Raw genomic sequence first — 12,380 nt, forward strand, 5'->3', positions numbered from 1 at the left:
CAGCCCCGGCGCATCTCCCCTCGCAGCGCTAGCAGCGGGTCTTAAGGGAAGCTCTTCCTTACGAAACTTGAAGCAAACCCGAGTAGATAAACAAAAAGCACGCCCTGGCACAGCAGAAGCCCCCTTCGGCTGGAGCAGGTACAATATCCTCCGCTTCTCGTCCTAAAGCACGCAGAGCAGAGCTTGCCCAGCACCCCCTCGGAAGGGTAGGCGCAGGTGAAGTCACTCCCGTGTTTATACTTTCGCTAACACAAATTGGTACCGATGCATTTACATGCACACACACTCACAGGAAACATTTCCGCCGTGGCTGAACATTACCTTTTTTATACTACACAACAAATGCCTAGAGGGATTATAGGTGCCACAGTCAGCACTGCCAGCGGTCGAAGCTGCAGACAACTCCGACAGCTTTCTAACGCTTTAGTTTTAGCACACTAACAAAGCRGCATTTCCTCAGCCACAGAATTCCCTTGCAGAAAGGTGGCTTCGGGATTTTTGTTTTSTTTTGTTTTTGAGAAGGAGGGGAAGGGAGAGATCAGAAGGGAAAACAGAGAGGACAAAGTGTTTTTCCAAGCTTTCTCATGAACAATTTCCAACAGTGAGAGTGAACAAACCATCYTAAAATAAAATCAAACAACAAGGTTGAGTAGACTGTATGCCTCTACRCAAGGCTTTGAAATTCAGAAGAATCAGTGAATCTGACATCAAGAATATTTCTTTAGAACTTTTCTGTGAAAAAGCCACCCATAAGTGACTAAGCTACTGAAAAGCACTTTCAGCAGCTTGTTGGGATATGGCAAATAAAGTCTCCAAGATTCCAGCTGTATTTTTACAGTAACCATCCCTTGTCCAGAAGTTGCTGTTGCACCAGATCCCAGCACTTACAGAAGCGAGACTAGCTCTCTTCCACTTTCTGTATTTTTTCTGTTGATGTACAAGTGGAGGCAGGACAGAAGAGAAAACAGCAGGAGAGTATTCTGCCATGCAACGGAAAATTACATTACAATGCATCCACATAAAGAAGCTGAATTAAAACTCCAAAAAAAACCTTTGTTCTGGCATCTACTAAGTTTTGAGGGCTTGACTTTGCAACTTTAATAATACTTTTTAATTTTTTTTTTATTCTTCCGTTGTTGCTGCAAAGGACTATCATATACCATCCTACTTTTTCCCAAACATCAAATACATACACTGGGAAAAAAGTTGCAACCAAAGATTTCTATTGTGACCATTCTTTGTGCACGTGCACACATGCACACACACACACTCCTCCTTTCACACTTGGGCATGTACATGCAAGCATGAACACAGATCTACAGCGTCCCATTTAATCTTTGAAGTCAGGCTGAAAGCCTTGGGACAATCTCCCAAAGACATCTGAAAACATAACTTTTTGAAATCGGTGCTATATATACRTACTATTTTTTTCACTTTGCTGTATTAGTATAGAGATATTTCTTGAAAAACACTTTTTAAAAATCAATTTATCTGCTTCTGCTCTTTTCACTTGAAATYATAATTCCGTTTGTAATGTTTCAATTACTTATAAAGCAGACAAGTCTGATTTTATAGGGATGATGACGACGCTTCAGGTGCGGAAAAAAAACAGAAGAATCAGAGGAACACCTACATGGAAAGTAATGTTTTCATGCCAAAATTTTTGGTTGGGGAAAAATCTTGTAAGACAAAAAAAATACAACATGCACGAAGCATTATTTATATAAAACTTAATATTTTTCATCATACTACGTATTTACAGAAAGATTAACCAACAATAGCTGGAGTCATTTAGAATTTATTATGCATTTCTATCAAATAACATGAGCTTATTAATCATAGCCTTTAAAGCTGAAGAAACGTATAAGACATTTACTTAGCTAAAGGTTTGTATCATGAAGAAGCCAGTTAGTTTTTAAAATATATCATAAATATGAGGAAACCATCACTCATAAGTTTATGACACTCCAAGAAAAGTCCAAAACAAAAATCATCAATGTCAGCCAGTGGAAACCCTAGATGAATGCAAACCTAAAATGTCAAGATCAGACCTTTTCTTGTTTTAAGAGTCCATACATTAGAGTACTATTTCTGTCTCTCAAAGTTAAAATAGATTCCAAGATTATTATCAGCAGATCTTTCCTTAAAGCTAAAACTTCAGTATTTTTTCAGACAACAAAAATTCCTACTCTGAAATGAGGTTCACCTCCAAGGGCAAACATCAGCCCAAGCAGTTGTCTCCAAAACAGCAGTGTTCTTTAACAACCTAAACCAAAATCCTTCCACTTAGCCCAACGTCAGTTTAAGCAGACATAACTTGAMGGGTGGCCCTGTGAAAAGGATACAGGGATGAAACTATGTTTTCTGTCACTGGCCTGGATATTAACATACCTAGAAATTGGGCACGATACTTCTGTTGTCACATTAACATAGCACAAATTCCCACTTTTCTTCTCAATCCCCCCCAATCCTATACACCACATCCAACCACAGATGGCTGGCAGAGTAGGATATCTTAGCCTGACAATAAGCCAGGAGCAGCAACTAATCCAGACCACAGAGAAGTGTATGTGAACAGACTCCTACAGGCAAGCAGGTAGTGCAGCAAGTTGAAACAAAATGTAATGGAAAAGCCAAATAAAGGAAGCCTTATAATTTGCCCATCAACATCATGAGGAATATTAAAGGACACAGTCAAGTTGCTAATCCAAAAATAACAAAGATAGTGCCTGATTCATCGCTCAGATTCACTGAGGTAGTCATATCATAAGTCTGACCCAGAATGCTTATAAATTACCAAATATTAAAACATATACATTGTTCTGATATTTTAAAGTCAATGACTCTGCTTTGGCTCAGCAGGAGGATCCAAAGGAAGAGGTGCAACCTGTGGCTGCCTCAGGAGATAACAACATTCTCAGTCAAGAAACAAACTTCCAGAATTTGGCACCCAAGTCRAATTCCATAAAAATAATTTGCCAGACTTAAAAAGGCTTTGCATCAGTTCTATTGGGGTGCGTCTCCCCACTCCACAGTCTCAATTACTTTGCAGCTCCATGTGAGATACAGCAAACYTGGGACTGTCCGCAGCTTGTTTGGTTGGCCAGCTGAACAAACTGGGCTAAATTAGCATAAAAAAAAAAAAACTAAACTAGTCAAATGCCACGCTTACTCTAGGTTTTACAGGTGAACAAAGCTACACGCAACTGTGCATCAGAAAGGAGCTTCTGGGCCATCAAACATGATTTATTATCCCAGGCATTGTTCCATGCAGGCATAACAATATCRCTTTAGTTCTGGAGCCAGAGGCTGATGCTAACTTTTTAGGCCTCCTGTCATAGCACACACCTGCATGTTCACATTTCCAGTGGAAAAAATACCAATGGACAGTCTCCAATAACTTGGCCAGTGTGCCCCACAGAACTGAAAACAAATACAGATAACTGGGAGGTGGTGGTGGTAGGGAACACAAAACACAGATGACCCTCAAAATATTTTTCCTTGTTTTTCTTCCATTTAACATTCATATTTATCAGAGGAAGAAACTTGTCAAAACATTTGACTTGCAAATTTCTACCAAAAGAAGGGTCATTCCCTCCCTCYCTCGCTCAGCTCCACTCCCCATTTCACAGGGCTGAGTCTGATCCTGTGCTCCTATCTGCATGAAGGGATGCAACCGCCTCTGAGGAATGCCACTTAATATTGGTATTTCTCCTGGAAGGAAATTTTAAAAGACCATCTCTTCAGGCCATGAATACTTATCTGTTGGACACAGTATACATGCAGAGCTACACTGCATAAAGACATCCATTTGCTATTTTAATTTTATCTGGAACCTATGGGAGCAATTCCACATAGCTGGCTTATTGTAATACAGCCTCTTTCTCCCACAAAAATTCTCCCAGACCTTGACCTTACACACATTCTTTGATCATCTGCATTTTCCCTTTCTTTCAGACCTGGCATTCTGAACAGAGGTGATAAAATATGCTCAGTATTCAAGGGGAGGATGTTCCACCAGCTGACGTTGTTGCACTGTCTGTTAGCTTTAGAAAAGAAGGTATATTTTATACAGAAAGCAGATAAACGCTATTAGTCAGCTTGCACTCAATTGTTACCGGAGTAGGAAAAAAAATCAGTTACATCTTTTGGGGAAATTAATACAACTTAGACCCCATGGCCTGGTAGCATCTAGAAGCTCTTAACCATTTCATATAGAGTATTCTGTCATCCTTCTTGTTTTCCACCAAAGTTACAGTACGCAGCTTGTATTATCCTACAGCCTGTTATTTCAGGTACTCATCTTTCCTTGGGACTTGGACAGCTTTCCTGCTTCCAAATAAAAAGTGTTTTGCTCAGGGAAACAATAGCTCAACCAGGTCTATAAACCATTTTCTGTATCTTATCTCTTCTTTTGATTTCCATCAAATTAAGCTGAGAGCTAAAATTTTTTTGGAACTGCAAAATAATAAATTACAACTTGTATATGAAAGACGATTACTGCTTCAGTTCCACAAAGCASACACGCAGTATCAGTTGTCTTCATACCTTTGAAGACCTTTTGTAGACCATCATTATCTGCAGTCTTAGTCTTTTTTTTAATTCATTGACTGATTTACTATTTCTTTCTAGACCTCAGAACAGTTCATTGCTTCCCAGTAAATATTGTAGGTCTTGGTCTAAAAAAAAAATCTTTTTTATTTCATTTTTGCCAGATGTACACAGGAAGTGGCAGAYCATAAACCATGCAGAAAGTTAATTTTATTAGTTTGAAGACACAGGACAGATCCTGCAATAGCAGACCATAAGCAGGCTTCTGCACCTAGGCATGTGCACTGAAATGTAGGCTGATGTCTACACTGAGAATTAGGACTGACCACAATTTGCTGTTTCTCACTTCTATTCAGTGCCAAGAGGAGAAGCAGTTTGCAGTCCAGGTCCTAGAAGGGCTCTAAGAAGCAGAGTGTCTATGGAGCAGGCTGAGACAGTGGACTGAAGGTAACACCACGATCCATCCTAAATATCGGTGCATACATGCAGTTAGGATGACCAGAGGCACAGCAATCTAAGAATAAAATTTAAGACTGCAGCCACAAGCATAGCTCTGGAAGTATTCAGAATATGAAACAGCATACAAACAGTAATCAAAACAAGAGTAGAGGATATACAGTATCACCATAAGATCTGACATTTGCAGATTTATATTTTTAATTCTCTTTCAAACTACCCCAACACCACTAAACAAATCATACACACCCTCTACAGAGTATATTTGATATATGAAAAGACAACACTGATTTCCCATCGTAACCTTCCCTCCTCCCACCATTATTCCTTCAGGATGTACTCCTAAAAGGCCTCAAAAGAAACATACTGTTGATATTTTACATTTAAATGACAGGAAACCTCCCACATCAGTCCACATATACTGGGCTGAGCTTCCTCCTCCTCCTGTGCTGCTCTGGTTGAGAGAGGATTTAAAAGTGAGAATTCTTATCTCATAAACCTTCCATCCCTTTTTCTTAAAAAAAAAAAAAAAAAAAAAAAAAAAAAAAAAAAAAGAGAGAGAGAGAGAGAGAGAATCCTTGAAACAGGAAATTCCAGCATAATTCAAAGACAACAGAAGTGGAGGGTAGAAGAGAAAAAAAGATAGTTAGGGCTCGTATCATTCAAATAGTGCTTTTACAAAAGGGTACATCTACAAGGCACGATGCACACAGGAAAACTGAGCTAGCTCACGCTCCAGAAGAGCACTGTGTTCATTTATTGGGCATTTCTGAGAACCACATGCACCTAACTACAATGCTTTCTGTACCCAAGTCTTACAAATTACTTTCCTTAGCATGTGAGATATAGACTGAGATATAGGATATGGACTTTKAGAAAGGAGGTATTACTAGCCATATGACACAGTTTTTTCAGTTTAAAAGTTGCTATAAGCTTTAAGGATACACTGTTCCTGTCTGAAAGTGGGACATTGATCTCCAGATGGCATTTCTGGAGAGTTTTTTCTGTATCATCATTGGTGCCTATACCTGTTCAAAGACTCGTGTATTTAATATAGAGCAACCTAATAAACAAGATGATATCTATGATCTATGTCACCAATTTTTTCCTCCAGCATGACAAATCAGCCTTCAGAGCCCTGACATCCATTATTGCTGTGTAAAGGCAGAACAGTACAGATCTCTCTGTATAGAAGTACAACCTCATAACCAAAGCAGACAAGAGAAAAGTTGAAGCAGCACACAAAGATTTTTATCCTAAAAGAAAATACTCCCCTGGAGACACCAACCAGTTCTTTTCACCGGAACTGTTTTTAAATACAAGGCTAGAAATCAATCTTGTAATTGCAAGCACTTTATGTATTAGAGATTCATAAGCCAAACAAATGAGTTTAGAAGAAAAAGGAAAAAGCTGCCAGCTGCCACTGCTCTAAGGCAGACATTATTTACACCAGGAATTTAACCTTCCATTGCAGATCCTAATTTCTCCCTGTGAAGAAGTAGGACAGCAACATTCACCACAGATTTCTTCAAAGACCACCGTGTCGGGATAGTCTACTCTACGTTGCCTTTGCAAGGAACATAAGGTTCAGTTCCAATTCCGTGTTCCTGTTCAGTGTAAACCCTCATTACCAACTTTGTTTGAGATCAGTTTACCATCTGCAGATGTGATCTTTTACCAAATTGGTATTTCATAAAAAGCACTGAAATTATTAACAAAGAGGTTCAATTTTATTTTTAAGGGACAGACTTAAGACCTGGATTGCACAGGACAGCACCACAGGACAAAAGACAAAGCATAGCCACTTCTGTCCTCAAAAACATATGCAAATTTAATGTCCTCAAAATAGCATTCTCACCATCCATACACACAAAAACATGGTAATGAAGTTCAGCATCTGTAGGCTGAGATACGTCCATGTGCAGGTGTGTATACACATACACACATACATACTTACACTCACATAAAAAACACACAGGAGGTGTGGTTATTATTGCATTATTTAAAGTTCTTTTAATGGACCTACTAGCAATGGTAACAGAAGTCAAAAAAGAACAAAGACATTTCAAAATGTTAGGTAACTGTTCATATTGTATATAAATCATAGATTTAAGATATTCAGCWAAAATATCAAAAACGTTCAAAAGGATTTCACAGCTATCTAGCGCTCTCCTATCRGAAAGATAGCATACTATTTTGAAAGAAAAATGTAGTATTAAGGTGCAGCCATTTCTGGAGTGGAGACTGACGACGATGAGCTGGTGCACACAGGAGTCTGCGATACATCACAGGAACAGTAAGTCTGAGTCAAAAAAGCAAACCAAGACCTTCTTTTTACAGGAAAAAAAATAGTATTTTTAAGGATCCTCTTTAAGATGTACACAGCAACCTTCATGGTGTTTACCAACACAGAATGAGTATAAACAGTGTCTGGATTTCAGTTTATCTTTCTAAGGAGAAAGAGAGATTTCAAATAAAAACCCATGTAGACACAACGGAACTGAGTTAGTGTCACTGTCGAGACTTATGTTTTGAATTCTCAGCCTTACATTGTTTCACCCTAAAAAAAATAATTCAAATGAGTGAAGTGGTGGTATTTTTGACTTTGAATATACAAAGCAGAGCTAGTCTGCTGAAGTTCTTGACTACAGGCAAAATTTTTTCCATGTACCTGAGACAATGTCAGCCCTGCAATAACAGAGTTTATATATGGGTATAGCAGAGACAGTAATAATCTACCTGTCTTGGGCTCAAACACCCATAGAAGCTACAGCAAACACTTGCATATGATAAAATACCCATGACACCTAGGCAGACTTACACTGCCTAAAAACAAAGCAAATCCAACTTTTGCTGGCATTGGTGTTAAACTTGGATTTCGGAATCTATCATTTCCACCCTAGCAGTTGTCTATCTCCCCTGATAAGCAGCCACCCACCATCTCAGTAACACTGACACTGAAGTTCATCTTTATGTATACTACCATAATCCTTCCTCTATCGTCAGCAATAGAAGCCAATCTGCACTCACAAGGCTGTTGCTATACAAGTGAAGAGTCTCTACACCACTCACTAAAGTTCTATAGGGTTGAGCCTTGGGTTTTGTTTTTTGATTTTTGTTTTTTAAATCACATCCAGGTGACAATAGCAGTAACTCAGCTCTGCATTAGGCTGTTGTAGTCACAGGAAGTGACACAGTTGTTGAGGCAGCAAACAGCCCAGACATCTGTCTCCCTCATGGGAGAAAATGAAAGACGAGCAGTAGAAGATCTCAGAGATGGGTTTTTAAGACGAGACTAACTCCTGGAATATGCTGGCCTATTTAACGAGACCCTTGATACTACAGCTCCACTTCTACTGATACACAAGCCACCTAAACTGTCAGTAGTAGTTATGCCTACGTGAATATATTGGAGTCAAAAAGTCCCTCCATCAAAGCCACCAAAAGCATTCAGTAACACAAATATCTGCATTACTGTCTTTCAGTGAAACCTTCAGTTCTAAGCACCTAAATGATTTAAAGATGAGACCAAACTCTGAAAGCTTTACAAGCAAATTAAGTATCTGGACTTTTTATTCCTTTTGATCCTGTAGAATAAAAAAGATAAGTTAAATTCACTAGACAGCAGAATATTTCAGAAAGTTATCGCTGAACAATTCCATTGAAAACCAACAGAACTGAAGAAAGAGCTAAATTTGATCAGAATCTTTCTCACTGCTAAACATTCTTGAAAGGAAGAGACTGCAGACTCATTCTCAGGAGTCCAGTTTGAATTTATAACAACTGGTAACTTAAAGTTTTATATATAAATACTAAGAGTTGACAGATACAGAATCTACCACTAGATTTCCAGAAGTCACTCCTTAGCATACAAGTGGTCCTTACCATTTAACAGCCAGATGCACTTTATGTACTGGATTTTTTTTTCAAACTCAGATAATGCAATGTTATACCATGTGAAAGTTTATAGTTTCATTTGCTAAGTTTTCATGTGTTTAGTGACCTCCAACCTGCAGGGGAGGTTCAGGAGAAAGAAGTTTCATCTTCTTACACATTCTAAGCAGAGCTCTCTCCAAGCAACATCAGTGCCCCTGAGACTTATATCTATAAATACAAATAAATACACTTCAAATAATGTTGTAGGGGGATTTTGTGGTGTACTTCTACTTTTTAAATTGATTTTTATAGAAATTCAATAGTTGGTACAAAAGTGATACAAAAGAAATATTCTACACATCTTAAGAGAGCTGTTTTGTGTAAGTGCACTACTGCCCTCCGCTGGACCCGATCAACATCTGCTCCCATATTTACAAACCACCTTAACAGACCCTGAAGGGAACTGCACCTCTAGATCATCGAGAYTGTGATATGAGAGCTCAAGATTTATACAAATACAGAATAAATGCAGCAAGTTACTGATCGATACATAAGCTGTGATAATTCATCACCTTAAATGCTACAGCAGCTTGTTCCTTCCCTCATGAGCATCAGGAGGAGAATCCAAAAATGGGTATCAGCATCAGCAGCAGAGCCAGCCTGTGGGACAACAGGATAACATTCAGAGAACTACAAGTCAACCAGCAACTTTCATATGCAAAAATACTTAAAAGCCTTAATGTTATTACTGCAAAACTACTGCAGCTTATAATGCAAAAATTAAGCATATAAAGTTAAATGGGATCTCAATGTAATTGTTTTGATTTTGGTGGAATTAAACCAAGGATGAGTTTTACTGTTAGACTAAATCCTGCTTTTGATTATCTTACACAATCCCACTTAAAGGCTCAGATGCATGTTCCAGTTACCACAGCTTAATGAGTTGCGGTGTGTAAACTAAGCTGTAACAGGCAGAGCACATTTTAGCCCCAACAATCATGAGATAAAATACACAGCTTAAGCCTTAGCATTAAAAAGTTTAGGCAAAACAATTTTAGTTTTCACATGTTATTGCTAAGAATGGGCACAAGTTCAGCTACTGCAGTCTAGCTGATGAGAAACAACTCACTGAACAGCAAAACTCCTAACCCTATGCTGAACCATAAATTCTAATGTGATTAACAAAGTCTTTACAGTGTATTTTAATGCAATTTACATTTATATTTTAACCTAAACTAGCAAATGAAGTAAACACAGCTAGAATTTGTGTATTTAGTATACTACACAGGTATAAATGCAGTCCATTGAGTAACTTAAGTAGAAAAAATAGCCAGAGTAAATGAAGGATAAAACTGGAGGACAGACTTGTAATTCAACATGACCTTGACCAATCTGAGAATTGGTCTGAGAAGGGTGGCATTCAACAGTGAMCAGATCAAGCAGAGTCAGCTGCAAAAATCCAGAATGAAAACAGCTGTTCTCAGACTGCAACTTCCTCATCCTTTTTGATCATAAACTTCATGAAAGTTAACACTGTTGTGCCACTATAAACACCGTAGTATGATGGATAAACTTGAATACATCCTGAGACGCACATTCAGCTCTAGTAAGGCCTCAGACGAGTAGTAGTATATAGTGGTTTTCCAGCATTTCCACATTTCAGGGAGATGTGTCCCACATGGAAAGGATCCACGAAGGAAGCAAGAATGATCAGAGCTARAAGTCATGATCTGTAATACGTAGGTGAACTGGCATTCTTTAATCACTGTTCAACTAAAGAAAAAAAAAGACTCAAGTGGGACAACCTTAGTAGTTTTCAAATATATATTAATATATATTAYATAATAATAATGTAATATATACTGTTGCAGAGAAGGAGTAACTTATTTTCTATATCCATGGTGGACAGAAGGAAAAATAGTAATATGTTTAAACGGCAGCAATAATCATTCAGTTCACACATTGAAAATCTTTCAGTGAGAGATATAGTAAATCATTAGAATAAGTTACACCAAGTCTCACACACCAAAAGGCTTTTAAGACCAGGTTAGACACCCACAGATACATTAAAATATAGGAAAGTTGGGTGTGTGTAGAAAACTAGTGATCTCTGAACTCTTTTCCAGCCCATTTTGTCTACAAATTTCAAAAATAAGTAACTGTAAATGCAGCTGAGAAAACAGATTTCTTCTAACACACCTCTCTCTTGATAGTAACTCTATTTCAGTAGACTCAAGCCCACAGTTTATGGGCAGCATCTTGGTCACAGAACCTTCAACACTGCTCCAGCTCTCTATTCCTGAAGGCACCTTTTTTTCTTGGTCACTTATAACTCTATGCATTTTGAMCTTAAAATACAGACCAAGTAACTGAGAGAACGAAAGAATGCCTCCTTAAAATTACCCTCATGCTGAGAGCACGCAGTAACCCAGTGCAAAGTCTAAACATTCAATGGAAAAAGTAAAAATCTGTTTTCTTTTTTCCCCAATATTGCAATTTCCTTATTTAAAAATTATAAGAGTGGTAAAACCCTAACTTTTTGTTTGGGAGAAGGCCTATAACCCTATTCTTTCACAATTTTTTGAACTCTGGTTCACGTTTTGCTGTAACTGTAATCACCTATTAGAGGAACAAATATTTCTACCATTCCGTTTTGAGGTTTTTAAATTCTAGATGTTACACAGACAAGAGGAGGAGGAGGAGGAAAGCCACTACACAAGAGCAGCCTTTAGTTCACGTTTACAGAAAGATCAAAAGGACAGTGGCTTTCTTACAATGAATGCAAAGAGATGGCAGTTGCCGCTACCTCCTTTCGCTGCTGTTTCAGCTTTTGCTGATGAGCTGCAGGGGTGCTGATGTCCTCCTGTCACTGACTGCTGCAGTCCCCAGTTCTTCCTCACTCATTTGCTGCGTGCTTTACATAGCTGTCCTGTTACTAATACCTTATTGTCTGTCACCAACCTAACCTTCCGTTGCCCAGTAAAAACAACTTTTTTGAATATTCTGAAACACATTCTGAAGCATCAAAAGGAAGGGGAGGACTCTCAGCCAGGAGAGACAGTTCAGAGCTACTGCTTGCTCCCTCACCAGTCCTCCACTACTCAAGCTCCTCTTCACCAGGCAGTAATTCTGGAGACATTTAAAGCGGCTGCAACAACAGCTTCCAGCTCCCCAAAGCTCTGGCCCAGTTTTTAATGGGCTTTTTCCAGGGAACCAGCCAAGAACCTAGAGCAGGAAGCGGTGGTTTCCTTTCAGTGACGCCATCCCTCAGAAACACACCTGTCTCCTCTCCCCTCCCAGTCGCAACTCGTGAAGGAAACAGATGTTTCCCACCCCAGGGCGCCCACAGCTGAACTCCCCCGAGCCTCGGCCCCTCGCCCTCCCACCCCACACCAGGGCTCTCCCCGCCCTGCGCTGCTCGGGCGTCCCCTGCTCCCCAGCACGTCCCCCCTCCTCTGCCGCCGCCCACAGCGGCCTGCCCTCTGCCCGCCAGCCGC

The 12,380-nt window shown here is 39.2% G+C and overlaps 1 long non-coding RNA gene across 2 annotated transcripts; it reads right to left on the minus strand.

The window, feature by feature from the left end:
* Positions 1–6,994: 6,994 nt before the first annotated feature.
* LOC146598697 (uncharacterized) lies at positions 6,995–12,207 on the minus strand. Of its 2 annotated transcripts, none has more exons than XR_014895222.1 (4): positions 11,690–12,207; positions 9,456–9,543; positions 9,018–9,111; positions 6,995–7,309 (listed from the first exon to the last, which is right to left on the minus strand). It is a non-coding gene; the product is annotated as an uncharacterized LOC146598697 (long non-coding RNA). The 2 variants fall into 2 exon arrangements; XR_014895221.1 differs by having other exon boundaries at positions 11,658–12,207.
* Between the last annotated feature and the right edge of the window lie 173 nt (positions 12,208–12,380).

The sequence above is a fragment of the Rhea americana genome, unplaced genomic scaffold (assembly GCF_003343005.1).
Source record: "Rhea americana isolate MKP2758 unplaced genomic scaffold, rheAme1 scaffold_155, whole genome shotgun sequence".
NCBI classification, from domain to species: domain Eukaryota; kingdom Metazoa; phylum Chordata; class Aves; order Rheiformes; family Rheidae; genus Rhea; species Rhea americana.